The sequence below is a fragment of the Anopheles funestus genome, chromosome 2RL (genome assembly GCF_943734845.2).
Source record: "Anopheles funestus chromosome 2RL, idAnoFuneDA-416_04, whole genome shotgun sequence".
Classification (NCBI taxonomy): Eukaryota; Metazoa; Arthropoda; class Insecta; order Diptera; family Culicidae; genus Anopheles; species Anopheles funestus.
The window spans coordinates 56,637,609-56,651,764 of NC_064598.1; the positions used below are offsets into that span (position 1 = coordinate 56,637,609).

A 14,156-nucleotide genomic window follows, 5' to 3' on the forward strand; every position below is an offset into this window, starting at 1 on the left:
TACGCAAAAAGCGCACGCGCGCCAGGGCGCTTAGAGGTGTGCGTGCTGACTCACATAATCATTTCCGAATTCTTTTTCTCTCCAGCAGTTTTTGGGCAGTCTTCCATCGCACTCTCTCCTGACACCCAGTCAGCAGCAGCAGCTGGGGTGCTTTGATAGTCGAGAGAGGCACGCTCTTTCGGTGTTTTTTTTTTCTTTTCGTTTTTGATTATACTGAAGCAACCTTTGTCAATTGCCGGTAGCTACTTCTGCTTGCTATATTGTGGTGTAGCGTTTTCGGCCGTCTCTCGCAAGTTTTGGTACGAACAGTATATGCAACACGCTACACTCTCACAACCCAGCCATACGGCCAACAGAACACATCGTCGTCATCTTTAACGCCATCGCAGTGGACCGTGCGCTGCTTTCGTTGTCATCAACGGATCGTTTCTGTGTTTTCTGCCTTCACTCACCCCCAGTTTTCCGCGGCATCGTTTGCTGTTACGGCCATAGGCATGATGTGATTTTGTTTGCTTCAGTTGCCACTACAGGACGCAGTATCAGTGAATCCAATCGCTTTTCTGAATGAATCGAATCGTTGATAAACGTTGGTGCGAAATAAAACGTAGGGTTATAAACACAGTTCAGTGGAACAGTGTGTGGTTTTCTTTAGTTAGTTTTATATTTTCAAAACTCCATTCCGATTGGTGAACCTCTGGCATCTGCGAGGAAACGATTTCGACCTTACGTAGAGGTAGAAGAACAATTATGTGAACTGATGTTGTAGTGATTGCCGTTGATTGCTGCCAACTTCAAACCAGTGCATCTTATCAGTTTTCCGTGTGATTGTAAGTGTTGTTCGAGTGCCGCTTCATGAACGTATACTGAATGTATCCTGAGTGCTACTTATCCGGTATACCTTCAGTATACGTAACAAGAGGCGACACAATCATCGTTGCCGTTGTGCTAAGTGTTGTCCCGACAATCATCGTCGCATTAAACGCTGTAATAAGTGGAAAGTACGATGTTCTACTACGTCTTGATTTGTTGTTGAATCAATTTCGCCGAATTTCACCAAAAAGGATCATAAGTGAATCAATGTTGTGTATCTTCATGCATACGTCAACAGTAAAAATACTATTCGTTACCATTTCAGACAAATGTTTCCATTCTACCGTCACTACACCTTTCCATACCATCTTATTGTCTCAACTCCACAGGTATCAGCCGGTTGGCTTTTATTAGTCGTGTCTGGTATAGCTGGAAAACGTGAAACACTATCGAATCAGAAACACAGACAAGACACATTATGCACATCATAACAAATCATGAAGGTCGCGTAAAGATGAAGCATAGGAGGAATGAGAAATAGAATTGCATTTAAAACCCAACACGAACTCAGAGAGCAGGAGAGAGAGGGAAAGGCTAGAAAGAGCGAGTAACGTATATAGAAGAAATGCAGAAGAAAAGAGAGAGAGGAAACGTCTTCACCGCCAGAAGCAACCCAGGCCAACTTAGCTTAGATGTGTAGCAATCGGAAACCTTATCGCGATGATTCAGAATGTAACAACAACAGTAAGGGATATGAGAAACGAATTTATAAGTTAATTTCTGATTTCTGCAGTGCATGTTGGTATATTGGTAGACTGTAAAACTGAAAGCATCACCCAAGCTCCGAAAATATTGCCGATGGACGAGAAATTTTCTACTGACAGGCGCACTAACGATGGTCTGCCATCTCTCACGCACGTACAATCTCTAGAATATACCTATGTAACTGTTTTTGTTAAGCGAACCGGTGGTAGACTAGCGGAACATATCAACTACCTTCTATCGGTCCCTTGAGATATGTTGGTGAAATGAATATGAAATGTGATATTAATATTAAATTTTTGTTCGAATAAAGCTTTTTGTGGGATACAAAACACCAAATCGGGCGTGCAAATATCTAAAAAAAAATACCTACACAAATACCATTGAAAGAACTGTTAATCCATTGCATACTTTCCGGAGAAAATACTTTAGCTCCTCCCAAAATTTCTCTCGCTCTGTTGAAACTTTCTCTCAAGCATATACCAGCACCTCTAGCGGAGTTTTTGTGAACATGGAGGGAAAAAGAGATACGATCAAAAATTTAATGCTTATTGGAAACAGGTTTTGACCACCTTTGCAACAAACAACTTTTTTTACACACAACTAAGACTTTTACTCTTCAGTGCATGATGTAAATGTATATTATAGTCTATCGAGAAACTGTCATCGACCTTTTAGAAGTAGAACAATTCACATGATATGTTTTTTTATAGTTGATGCTGCGTCCGTTTCTGACGAAATACCATCAATTGCAAAACGTTTTCTAGACACGCAATGGTACTATGCGTCAGTTTATTTATACAGGTAGCGTGTTGTTTTGCAATTTATCGAACATAACAGACCATAACGGTAGTTAACAGAACGTTGTCTCCAACACAATACACATGATGTTGTTAAAAAAGCTTTCTCAGTACAGCTATGCTTATAAAAAGTAATGCAGTTTTTTGAACAGGAAAAAACATATTTACATTTCATACGTTTCATGTTTAATGCAATGTAAGAAAAAGAAAGAATTTTTAGTGATTTTTGTCTGTCCATGATACTTGAATACTTTGAGTCACAGGCTACGAAAACCCATTTTTATTGGGGCAAATAGTTGTAAAAGCGGCAGTTTTTCACACGACATGATCATTTTCACACGACATGCGACATGAAATTCCAATTAATAATAATAGTGATTTAAAACTACAAATGGAAAACCAATACCTTCAACAATGTAATATTAAAAAAGTAAGAAGCAGACGCATTCGTAGGGAAAAGAAAATATACAACGTTACACTTCAAAAACAGGTCTTTTCCTATTTCATTCTGCGCCTTTTTTGCTAAAGCGGGTCCATCGCAGGCATTTGAAACCTATGTTACATAGGAACGCATATTACTTTTGTTTAAACTTAATTTTGAACATATTTGATGTTTACTAAAGTAAGTATAATGTAACTGGTGTAGATTTTTTACGAACTTCAACACAAGATTCTTCTTATTTCAGTTGTTCGGGATCTTTTATGTTAGTTGCCTGATTAGGGTTAAGTTAATACATATAATTCCAAATTCAATTCTGTATTTCTGTACCTACACAACTGTACGGTTTACTCATTTTATCTCATAAAATAATCATATAAGTCTTAATACAAACAATTTTAAACTTATTATAATAAATCTCTTTATCAATACGGCCAGGCCATTCTATCTGAATAAAAAAAAAATACAATAAGTCTCCTTTAAATACGGTCAAAACAACTCCTTTATTCAAACAAATTTCGTTAAAGATAAACTCCAAGTGTTTGAGGCTAGAAAATTAATCTTGGTACAAAGGATACACATGAGATTTTTTGAAATAAAAATAAATTTATATATTTATATATATCTCTCTCTTAGGAAGCTTTACACACTAGTTAGAGTCTATTTTTTATGCTTCCAAAAAAAATGCATGTTTCCTTTTTTAGATAATTGTTAAACTTGGTTGAATCTACCGATGTTCAACAACTACTTATAGTGTCCTAAGCTAAGCATATCACGTTATTTTATTTATTTTCCTGAAGTTGCATTACACAATTTGCGTACGCAGTCTTTAAATGAATGACTTACTAAACGCGTCTCAGATTGGAAAACATCTTCTTTCTATGGTTTACTGCCAAAAGCAACATATTTCATATTAAGTTAGACAATATTCAGGGTACATGTAATACAAAATATTCGCCAATAAATAAAAACAAAACATGTTTTCATGGTTTGCAAATTCCATATCTTTTTGTTTTAATTTATTAGGCAAGCAACAGTTGACTTTCAACAGTGAATATGTTATAAAGCAAATATTACATTACATTATCTTAGGTATAATATGATTTTTTGCATTCATGTTACTGCATTTAATATTATTGCTTTTCTGATAGTCGCCCGAAACAAACTAAAATATGCGTTCAACGCATCACTAGCGCTCAGGTAGCTTTTCCCATTAAAATGTTTAATTTTATCTTTTATTTATTTTTATTCGATGAAACAGTTCCGAAAACGGTGAACCAAAAACCGCATTATCATCTGCCTATAAGGGCGATACATTATAATTCAGTAAGATAGAATGGGCGAGAGACCGAAAAAAGTATGGCATCAAGAAAAATGTCACACAAACATGGCCGACAGTTTCATTCGTTCTGCGCAGTTCCATTTCCCAGCGGCTTGAAAGTAAACGAAGAGCAAAAGAAGATGGAAACGAAAATGAGAAAGGGAAAAACTTGAATCTCACGCAGCCATCTGTAGATTACAGGGGTAAAGTGAGTCAGGTTGTGTGCACCGCAGCCATTATTGAGCGAGCTCCATGCGAACATCATCTGTTTCGTTCTGTTAAGAGGTTTCATCTGGCGTACGGTCTGCTTACAATACACCTAATAACTTTCAATCTTTTGCTTAGTTTCTGAACTATGTAATCCATTTTATCGAATGGAAACCACAAAATAACGTCTTTGTAGACAAAAGGCTTTTAAACCTGTATACATTACTGCAGGCATTTGTTGTTGATCGTTATATTTTATGAGGAATATATTTTATAGTTCTAATAATATATTTTTTATCATAATATGATTCAAAAATGGACAGGAATCAGGTTAGAATTCGTGTAAATGATGTTTTACTTTATTAGATGGTTATACTTATAACAAGTATAACCCTTTTTTTCTCGTTATCCGCCTATCTTGTTGAAGAAAATGTCCATTATTTAACAAATTTTGATTCAGTTTTGGCTTAGATAACAATATGTAACAAAAACTTTAGAAGAATTTCATAAAAAATGGGGTTTCAGCAAGCATTCAGAGATAATCTTTTCTGCAATCATGAAAAATTGCTTACTGTTACACAATTCTGTTTGCCAGGGGAATTAAATTAGTTGTATTTTAGTATTTTAGTAGTATATGATTAGGTTTTCAATAAAATTTTGCATGAACACTGCAAAAAAATATACATATTACTTTTTTTCGAAGTTTCTTTCGCCTATCTCGGTCTGTCTTGCTATTTTATTTGGCTGTTCTTTTTCAAAATCTGCTGCGGTTACTCTCTAAAAGAGATCCGTTTTCAACTTTGACCGATCGATTATCTTTTGTTCTCACGAAAGATGCTCACACACACAACGTAACAATTATGGATACGGGGTAAGCGTAATAAGAGGACGTGTGAGATTTTCACTGAGGCAACTTTCAGTATTACTTTCTCTTTCGATACCTTCTCCGTACCATGTTATGGAAAACGTACTACACAACATAGCAAAATATATTTCGTTGTCACGTTGCGATATCTCAAACTTGATTTTTTCTTGATAGGGAAAGACCACCGTATCATGTATAATGAAGAATTATTCAACATAATTTTGCACTGGATATAGGTTTGTGAAATTGTTTCTCCCATCAAATAAACATAATGACCAAAAATGACTATTTGTAGCAGTGTTAAAAAGAATTTTATAAGTTCGTAACCAGGCTATGATATGGCTGTGTAGTACATTATTTTATCTTAAACAAGTTATCTGCCATTTTATGAATAAACTGAAGAACACATCAATAGGGTTCGAGGTGGAAGTTTTATGTATGAATATTCAAGCACGGTTATGTTTCATCACACTATTACTTATTAACATTCTTTAGTTTTAATAATTCAGTTAAAAAATCTTTTTAACTTTAGTTTGCCAGTTTAACGTCTTCTTGTTTGAATGTACTAAAGCTTCTTAAGAAAATATAAAAACCATTGCTTTTACAACCATACTTTATGGCAACAAACATTGAAAACCACTTTTAAAGTACAATGATTATTGACAACATCAACAAAGTGTATTGCATGTCTCCTAGCACCACAGTAATTTCATGATTATAATTAAATATAGTCGAATCATTTTTTAATCGATAAGATCGATCAGATCGTGTTGCTAATGTTAGAAAACAACTTAATACAATACAAAACACTGCTGGAAGTCTCTTACGCAAAGCGATAATGGTTAGCAAGGGATAATGGTATTGCGTGAAGGAAAATCCTTGAACTTAGTAGCTGCAAAATACCGATTTTTATTTGCATGCTACCAAAAATTTCCACCACCATTCTTCCACCGGTTAGTTGTTGTTGGCAAACGTCTGGTTCCACAATTGTTCCTTTTTTACGAATAACTATCATTTATCATAAATGTCATCGATGCCAAAAGTGGCAATGCAGGGAGTGGCTCGCCCAATGAAAACCTTCGCTTGAGCCTTTTGTGAAGCTTGCAAAGCGACCGTTATTTGAAGGCAGGATTTTGTTTACGCTCTGTAAGCTCGACTGGTGTTATCGGTGACGTTAATAGGGTCATTTTTTAGCTAACTTTACTACCACACCGCTTGTATAAGTGCTGCGCCGCTGTGGAATATTTGTAGCAATCAACAAGAGCAGGAATTGCACCGCTGCCTCCAGGCGTTAACCAAACGCTAGCAAACGTCACATTCTTGTGGTGTCAATAGGTAGACTTCAAGACTTCATTCCAATCATAAGACCACAGTGGTTGTTATTGTTTGTACAGATTTTACAATGTGAAACGATATGGTTAACGTTTGTCAACACGACGCCTAAAATTTATGGCTCCGGATGCGTACCCTTCAGCTAGAAATTTTGAAAACAAATCTTCGTTCGAGTCTAGTCTAACATTGGCAGCCACACAATCTCTGAGAACTCGTTTGTGCAGGGTTAGATGATTGTTGAAAACATTTACAAACCATCGATACATCATTATTGTATATGCTATACCAGCATTTGTTTCAAGTAACTGTTACATGATACGTGACTAAAACTATTATTTCAAAGCATAGACTCTTGAAACCATACCACCGAAAATAATACTCACGGAACGTTCATAAATCATGCAGCAGCAGGGCTGAAGACTTCCAAAAACTAATTCATTAATAATAAATGCAGCCCCAAACGCGCAATCACGTTAATTAAACTCAATGTATTCTTACAAATCAATTAATTGTAGTAAAAACAATACAGACATTTGATTTCACGCAATACATTGAAGCATACTATTCTAATAAAAAATAATAACCAACGAGTAGTATTTCATCTCTTTTACATTGTACGGATATGAATGAGGTGAAACGTAATTAATGATGAAAAAACACGATTTCCACGGTTCTTCCATTACTGTCTAGTCACACCATCATGTCGAACTTATGAACTTTAAAAAGCTTTGTGCTATGCATTTGCAGTTCATCAAGAGTCAAATGGAAATGGAACGACATGCTCAATAATTGATTAAATTATTCCGCAATTCAACTGACCAAAAATCTACTGAGAATAGTTTTGAGAAGGTGCACATTTAATATTCTTTCGCTTGTGCTTTCTTTGCACATCCATCATCATTACTTGAGTATTGAGTAGAGGTTCACTTCGCACCTGAAATGATTCATATTTTAGCAATTGAAACCCTTTCCGCGGGTTAGCCGTTTATACTTTCAATAGTGTTGTTACAGTTGCCGTCAAGGGAAACACGGTCCATTTAGTAGCGTTTTTAATTGGACGCCACCGCAGACTACTTGTCTGTTTTCTTTAATGCCAAACACTCAATGTCATAATGTAAGACTGAAAAAATATAATCAGCGTTGCTTGACATCACATGGTTGAGACCCGAAACCATCACCAAAATCCACCGACTTGAAAGTAAGAAACAAAAATAAAACCAACACAAATAAGATATACGTAAGAACTATGCTATTCCCAACCGACCTAACAAATTCAAAGCATTGGATGAGTTTAGGTGAAGTAATTCCCTTCCCTTTTAAATTTGGTAGTGCTTTTGTATTTTTTGTTTTCCATGGCCTTCTCATTTGAGTCCCCAATATTCCAATTATCTGCAACCGCCCAACCTATCCCGCTAGCTCCCATCTCTGTTTTGTTAGGCTTTGTTTCGACCTTTTTTTCCTCAGTTTTTTAGTTTACCATGGATTTCGGCTTTTGCCCTCCATTGAATATAAATTAGAATAACAAATTTTGTGTGATTCTGATATTCCGTTGGCTACTTCTTTTTTTGTTGTTCGCTTTGCTTTGTAAGAACATCGTAGCAACTACAACGACATATCACAGGTAGCCGCTTGGTTAGAAAACTCTGCTCCGTAGGGTGGTTTTTTGGATTTGTTCCATTTTTGATTCCAGCGCGGAATATTACTTCTGTCATCAGTTTAGATGACAGCGAGTTGAAACAAAAGTTTCATATTTTCTTTAGCATCAACGCAGATGTGAGCATAAAACGAATGCTATCACTGCACCGATTATTTCCTACATTTTGATTAAAAAAAATACGGAAAAAGTTTTTGATTATGCTCTCGGTCTTAATCCTGCTGCGAATGGTGCTAATTACCCTTATAGTGTGCAAATCAATAGAGAAGCATTACAATAGAATTCTATGTGTAATATTACTGTAATATTTCATCATTTGGAAACTTAACAGTAATGAAGCACACATTCAAACAAAATGGTCGGGAAATTTTTTTATGGAATTTATCACCACGCAAATAAATGTTTGTTTTAAAAGTAATCAGCAAAAACAAAAGATACGACGAAAAGTATTATAACGGAAAAAACTTCATACAAAAGCTGCCATTCCTTCTCTGCTGCCTTTTTGTGGCAAATCCCATCGGTATTATCGAACGCGCTTTACCCAGAACAGTAGATCCGAGGGCTTTGAAGCGTTATAAAATATGCACTAAAACAGAACGTTCTTATTTGCATATTAATGAAATTTCCATTTTTCTGTGAAGTTTCGGCTTCGAAGTATTTGCTAACAAGTTATTCGCACATAGGTGAAGGTTTTGCAGATTTTAAAGTCGAATCAATATTTAGAAGCATTCGAGAGAAAATTTCATATTGAAGAAAGTTTTACTACTTCTACGAAAAACTTTCTGTTATTTTTATTCTAAAAATTTCCAAAACATTTATTTAAGGAAAATTGTACTAAACATAATTCGTCCACCTTCTGTTTCTACTGTTTTAACCGACTAAAACAAAGAGCATCATACGCGTAGAATCGAACCAAATGCTAGCTGAAAATGAAACAAATATATTTTGTTGCAGGTAGGGATACACTAATCCACAGCCACTTTCGCACTTTATTGGCCAAGTAGTTCCAATCTTCTGCTCTTTCAAGAAAAATATTCAGCAAATAAACGCAATATAGTGCTCCACTATGTAAGTTGATTAAAAGTGTCACATCTGGTTCGCCAAATGCTCTAGTGCGGGAAACTTTCTGGGGATAAAACTAATTATGGTATTTGGAAATGAAAAAAGAATATGCCGGATAGTGTTGTCTTCTCAATAACACACGGTGAACACGTAACAAATCAAATGCCACACATGGACCAATTTTGGTAAGAAACAACAACTCCATTTATATCCTTAAGCTTTTGTGTAGCCAATATCTTTATAATCAACTTCATTTTTACCGATGCTGTTTTTTGTTTTACTTGTGATGAACGATTAACAACAAAACAAACAAAAAATTATCTCCTTTTTAGGAGAAACTTGTTTCTACTGTAGACATTAATAACCATAAAATGTTTAATTTCATCATACTTGAACCATACTTTATATCCCGTCAATGATTTTTAGTATGAAACGAAATCTAGCCTGGTTTATTTACTAGGCTGTTTTGAACCTTTTTTAGTTGAAAAACACATATCTCTGCTCATTTTAGACAAAAATTGATTAAAGTATTTGCGAATAAAAAAACACTTTTTGGTAAATTTTCAAATACCAATATTTGAAAGACCATTTCAACAATACGTATTTTGAAAGTATTACTGTAAAAACGACTTTATTGATGAAGATAGTAATAGTTATCCATAATTTTTTTGTTGTGTCTGTGATCGCATATGAATATGTTAGCTGTAGCCACATATTTTTATGGGAAATAATCGATATTGTTTATTAAAACCATGTCTAACAGGATGCTGTGGCATTATTCTCCATTGTGTAAGAAAAAATCTGAAAGATTTTTTTTTGTCTTTTGCCAATGTGCGATCCTTGTTTTTTTTTATTTGGTGCATTTAACTAACTGGAAAAAGAAAATAACTTACCTAATAATCCACAAAAAATCGTACGAATGGTTGAAGATCCTGATTTTTCTGTAAAATAGAGATTTGAAGATATAGTTCACTAACATTGTGTGAATATAGTTTATTAAAAAAAAAACAGTTTATCAAAGCGAAGCTCTCGAATGTGGTTAAAATACCATTTGTAATAGCTAGCTCACTGTGTCCATTTTCTCTTCCTTTATGGATGTTAACTATTAACACTCTCATCGCTTTCGTCGAAAAGCAACACATAACTAAATGCTGGAAAAGGTTCGCCTTAATGTGGATTTTGATAAATATTGCAAGATAAAGTAAATCAATTTAGAACTAACACATAGATCCTACACATTCCAAATAAACACGCAAGGGAAAACTGAAGAATAAAACAGGTAATGAGAAACAAAAGCCTTTATCTAGAAATCTATATACGATACTAATCCTAATAACAATGTTAAACAACATTTTTTCGGTTCCTTCGTTGTTTACACAGAGCTTCGTAAGTTTCCAAAAAGTCACGTGCGTCCATCTGGAAAGTAAAATTTAGCTTATCAAAGGGATTCATGATATGGAATTAGGTAGTCCGTGAAGGTTTTTTTTGTGGAGTTGTTTGAACACATTTAGTAGTTGTGTGTAATGTCAACCCAACTAAGAATAATGCTCAAGTTCTACCGTTCAAGACTTCGTCTCCACAAAGCTACGCTTTTTGCTAGCATCACCAAATGCGCACGAAGAGCCATAGAGCTCCTTTGTTGTTGGAACTGCCTATGATGCATTAAAAGAAAAAAAACTTTCTATTTCTTTCGTAGAAAGTCTCTTCGGCAAGGACATGCCTCAAAGGATACTTCAAAGATACAGCATCGATTGACATCTTCCAAGGTCAAATATGCAGGACATGTAAGAAATTCTTCTGTCAAACCGGAACGTAACCCTTTCTGCACTTTCACCTAAACGCTCGGATGTGCATCGATTTGACTGAGCGCATGTTTCTGGGTTTTCATCCAACGTACAAAATGCATTTCGAAAGCGCAACAACACAGGTAAACGTAAAAGGTTTTTTATGGTTACAATTACCTGCCGTGAGCAGGAAACCTTCTTTTGATTTACAACAGTATTGTCTTGTTTGTGTGGACTGTTGAAGCAGGAAAAGGGTTACGTTGTATTTTTTATCTTCCACAAAATTTGCGAATCACAACAAATGTCAAGACGAAAATTTCTAATTCCGCTAGCAATTAGTGTACGCACTCAAACCTCCAGCGATACTAGATGTGTTATATGTTTTAATAATAATACTTAAAACAATTTTATTTGCTACAAACTACTTACACATCACATAAAAACTCATTACAAACTATCTCAGAAATATCGTTTATAGACTAAACGGTTAAACACAGAAGTACAGTAGTAACGAATGATCTGATTTATGATATTGAATGACAATATATTACGAAGATCATAATCTTCATATATGGAGCAGCAATGTACACATCACAAAATTGTTATCTTCCATGTTTGTCCATTCAAGGATTGTGTACCAATTAGCAACAGTTAAAAAACCACATTCCGATTGTATAATGATACTGAATCATATCGTAAGGGCCAATTAGTTGTTTTAAAACACAGTGATGGAAAACGCGATTGGAAAATAATAGCCGCTGGAAAAGTTCAGCCATTGAATCAAAAAACCTAACAAAAGTTGCTTACTATTTCTGTTGAATCCCTTACAGCATTCCCTACAACGTACAAGTTTACAGTTCAGTTGCTTCTGATAAACAGCTTAAACTTCCCATCTTGAGATGGTAGTATTATAAATTTCATCCATCCTGCAAGCCACCTACCTACGGTGATGGCAAAATGAATGTCCGCCCTGATGAAACGATTGGTGTGGAATCCATCCTATCAGCAGTAGGGGCCCGCAAGATGCGCCACGCAGTACGGCTGCGCGCAAAGCGGTAGTCAATAATTTTCATAGTTTTATTGCTCTTCGCCAGCGTATTCTTTTCAAGGCAGAAAATAGGTGATTAATAAACTATCCCAAGCGCTAGGGGTAACTGTGTCAGCACCAAAGCACCCGCTGGGGAAAAGACCGCCTAAATAGCTTAGAAAAACCTCCGAATAAGAAGGTGGGGTAGCAACAACGACATCTGAAACTAAATACAAAGTTTGAAATGCTGTTGTACCGTGAAAGAAAATACGGCAAAACCTAAGTTGCGCACGAGTTTTGTCCCATGTATTATTTGGATCGATACTTTCTGTGGGGTTCATCTTACGGGTACGAAGGATGAAAATAGATCTAAATATTTAGAGATGCTCTGCAAACCTATTAAATCTAACAGCAAAGGTAGGTTCTTTTCGTACTGCTACTACTTTCACATGCTTTAGAAAAAGTTTTTCTTTGCAAATCCACAATTTTAATCATAGTCCTACAGCCAACATTGTCAACAATGCCGCCTATAGTTTAGCAATCGATACACGTCTTTCAAAAATGCTGTTGAACACAGAATGTGGTCTTTGCCGCATATGACAGTACAGAAAGCAGTATCCATCTACCAAAGATGCAAATGTTGTTGATTTTTTTTCTTTCGTTTCATTCTTATTGATCATGCTACGGTTTTCCATCGATAAATATTTATAAGTGTCTTGGAAAAACGATATGGTTGATCTGATCGAACCTTTAGCGACATGGGACCGCGGTGTGTCATGTTGCGGTTGTGAGCATATGCAAAAATAAATGTCTAGCGAAACCGAATGGCACTCACACGTTCCGACATCCGTTGACATGTATGTGGATGAAACCAATAGCGCTAGCGGAAATAAGCGTTAGGGGGAAAAAGATCGTTACGATAGTGGACTTTGTATAGTTCCCTAGACTCAGTAATGGCCGGATGATAAATAGGTAGAACGTGGCAGGTATGCTGACAGCCACCGTTTGTCCCCTCGGGAGAAGAAGAAAGCAGCATTCTCAAGACACCGGTGGTTTGGATCAACGTCATGAAGAATTCAAAAAAAACCATTTCGATAAAATAGATAGCTACCGTTTCGTTTTGAAGCAAACTGTAAATGCGTACTTTCATGGGATGAGACACTTTTTGGGCAGTGCAAGTTAGTGTCGTTTCTCTTTGCTGGTAATATTCCTGATCCTATAACAATCATCCCATATAATTGTATTTTTTAACAGTTTCAAACAAAAATGCATCAACCTTTTATTACTAGTTTATGCATTTGATCTCACGATGAACGTGTGGAAGAAATATTGTGTTATTCTCATGCTGTAAAACTGCTTTAGTGTATGTATTATTAACTTTACACCTATTTAATGAAAGCACATTATGACCTTAGCGTTCTTAGATTCTAAGGTTTACAGTATTGGAATAATGTCGTAAGTTGCACAGATTATTTTAAAACAATTGTGTATGCTCACAAAACTATTTATATTTCTTTACAATACCAAAACCTTGCTTACATATGCACCATTATTAGGCGTTGGCTTCCTATTTCGTTCTACAACCGATATTAGAGCAACGCTTCCGCAATGCAGATTGGATTGCTAAATAATTTTAATCAACTATGTCAATTAACCATTTAACAATGAACAGATGATGCCTTCAATAAATGGTTAGCATTTATAGATGCTAAAACTATCTGCCATGAAATTTTATATTGTATCATGTAAACAACAGTTTTGTTCTAATATAGTACTGCAAATTACAAATTCAAAACCAACATTCCAAACTTCATCCTCCTACGCCTTATTTTCTGATCCTTTTTCAAAACAGAACCATGAGTACTGTTATACCCCGACGGCATTTTCATTTCATTTTCGTGACGTACTATTCAGCAAATTTCACAAGCTCTACATTCCGTGATTAAATATGTTTAAAGTTTCAGTTTTCTGATATAATTACTGAAGCATCTAACATAAATCATTTGTTTGCTGACCAGTTTTTCTAATATATTCATATGTATAGATTACAATAAAATTGGAATGTAATTATAATCATAATAATATATGTTTCT

General features: G+C 35.4%; 1 long non-coding RNA gene across 1 annotated transcript in view; it reads right to left on the bottom strand.

The window, feature by feature from the left end:
- Nucleotides 1-3,248: 3,248 nt before the first annotated feature.
- Nucleotides 3,249-14,156, bottom strand: part of LOC125760982 (uncharacterized) — a 67,580-nt gene continuing 56,672 nt past the window's right edge. The window contains exon 3 of the long non-coding RNA XR_007418073.1: nt 3,249-10,193. This is a non-coding gene — a long non-coding RNA (uncharacterized LOC125760982). The remainder of the gene's footprint in view (nt 10,194-14,156) is intronic.